We start from the raw sequence: 2722 nt of genomic DNA, 5'->3' as shown, positions 1-2722 counted from the left end.
CAACCCACAATCCGACCTAAACTTTCATTTACTCTCACATATATATCCAAATTAACATAATCTCGTCCTAGCAAAGCAAACAAATTCAAATTATATATATATATATATATATATATATATATATATATATATATATATATATATATAACTCACTTAGACGTATATACTAATCAAATGTTATTTAAACATATGTACTATCAAAAATTGGTTAATTTAGTAACTATAATTGTTTTTTTTAATTTATATATTTATTAATTAAATATTAATATATTTTTCCTCATTTTTTTTTATTAATTAAACCAGGTAATTTATTTCATTCTTAAATTTTTTATTATTTTTAAATTAATTTTTTTTCTTATTTCATCTTTATTTTTTATCAGTTTTTATTTCTTATATTTCTTAAATTCTCATTTATAAAAAAAAATTTAACTAAAATATGAATATTATGTTTTACTGTAATATTATTTTGAAGTATTTTTTTCTTATTTAATTTAATATGGACAAAAATGAAATTGTTAATTTTTTATTTACTTTTTATTAATGACTTATAGTAATAGTAAAGAACATTGTTTTGTCTAATATTTGATTATTACTTTTTTTGTGTTTGATGAATAAGTTTCTATTATTATCCAATTTTTGATTATTAATTTAATTATTTTTGTGTTAAATGATTTTTATTATTGAAAGGATATGTCATTGTTATATTTTGGGACTAAACAATTTTAAAATAATTAATAATCAATTTTAATATTAGAAAAAAAAATATAAAAAACAAAAAGAAATATAAAGTTAAAAATAATTAATGATAAATGCTCATATATATATATATATATATATATATATATATATATATATATATATATATATATATATATATATATATATAATAAAATTAAAATAATTAATAATAAATACTCATATATAAATAATAAAATATTTATAAAAAAAAAGATAAAAATAGAGGGTTCATTTATTAATGAAAAAAAAATATATTAATATTTAATTTATAAATATATAAATTAAAAAATAAAAATTAACTATGATTTACTAAAATAGACTAAATGAGCCAAATTATTGATAGTACATATGTTTAAATGAAATTTTATTAGTACATACATTTAAATGAGCTAGTTGTACAAGTAAATACGTCTAAGTGAACTTTTTCTATATATATATATATATATATATTAGTTAGTTAAAAAATTAAACTTATATTGTGATGAATGATGTCACGTGTACATCAAATTATGTGTTGAATTTAAAATATAAATTTTTATTAGCCTAGTTGTTATAGGTTGTACATAATTGTATTTGTTAGCTAGGTTGCAAGTTCCAAACTATATATAGCATTTATAATTGTATTTTTTTAATCGTTTCAAATTTTGGGCGAGTTAACTCTCCGATTCAAGTATTCATTATTTTCTTTTATATATATATATATATATATATATATATATATATATATATATATATATATATATATATATATATATATATTCAAATTAATCAAAACTATCAACACAATAAATCAAATAAAGTCAAATTAAACATTATTATATATTTTTTATATTTTGTATTGGACCAACAATTTGAATGTTGAACTAGTTTGGGGAACCACAAAAATTGCCTCATCCAATTTGAAACTATGATAATATTTTTTAATATTTATATAATGTATAAATTATAAATTAATAATTCATACATATAATATGTTTATTAAATGATGCCTAAACTAAATATATTATATAATTTATTCACAATTTATTTTAAATTATATCCTCTATTATTTATGTTTGAGTTATTTAAATAATTCAACTCACTCAGACATAATTTCACTTCCTCTCTCTTCAATCACATCGCTTAATTAATTATTGAAAATACTAAAATATCATATATTTTAGGGGAAGAAGGTTAATTTTATCACTGAACTATAATGGAATATTCACGTATATCACTGAACTAATTTTTGTTCGCTCATACCACTGAAGTTGAGATTAATATTCATTTATGTCACTACTCCACCAAACTTCTAACACCGTTAAGTTTCTGTTAAATAAAACGAAATGTGGAATTAACATGTCATCTTTTTCAATTAATATATTGACATGTCATCTTTTTTAATTAATATATATTATATATATTTTTATTTATTTAAAATTCTAAATAATAAAACATTTACAAAATCATTAATAATTTCTCTCTCCTACCCTAATTAATTAAACCCACCATTCTTTTTCTCTGATTCACTTAATCAATCAGATAATTCACATTTCTAAAATTGAGATAAGTAAATGATATCCTGATAATGCATTCTTGTTGATAATATAAACCCTAATCAATCAGATAGATTCATCTTTTTAAAACAGAACAATAATCTAGAAATATAGGAAGAGAAAAGAGAACAAACTCTAAAGAGATAAGGAAACATATAAGAAGAGAACAAGAACAATAATCCTTTGAAGAACAATAATCCTTTGAAGAACAATAATCGGAGAAAAAGAATGGTGGGTTTAGTTAATTAGGGCAAGAGAAGGAAATTATTAATGATTTTGTAATTTTTTTATTATTTAGAATTTTAAATAAATAAAGATATATATATATATATAATATTAATTAAAAAAAACTATGACATGTCAATGTATTAATTAAAAAAGATGACATGTTAATTTAACTTGTCGTCTCATTTAACAGAAACTTAACGGGGTTAAAAGTTTGGTGGAGT

Source organism: Impatiens glandulifera, chromosome 1 (assembly GCF_907164915.1).
Source record: "Impatiens glandulifera chromosome 1, dImpGla2.1, whole genome shotgun sequence".
Lineage (NCBI taxonomy): Eukaryota > Viridiplantae > Streptophyta > Magnoliopsida > Ericales > Balsaminaceae > Impatiens > Impatiens glandulifera.
Note: the sequence above shows the minus strand (reverse complement) of the source record.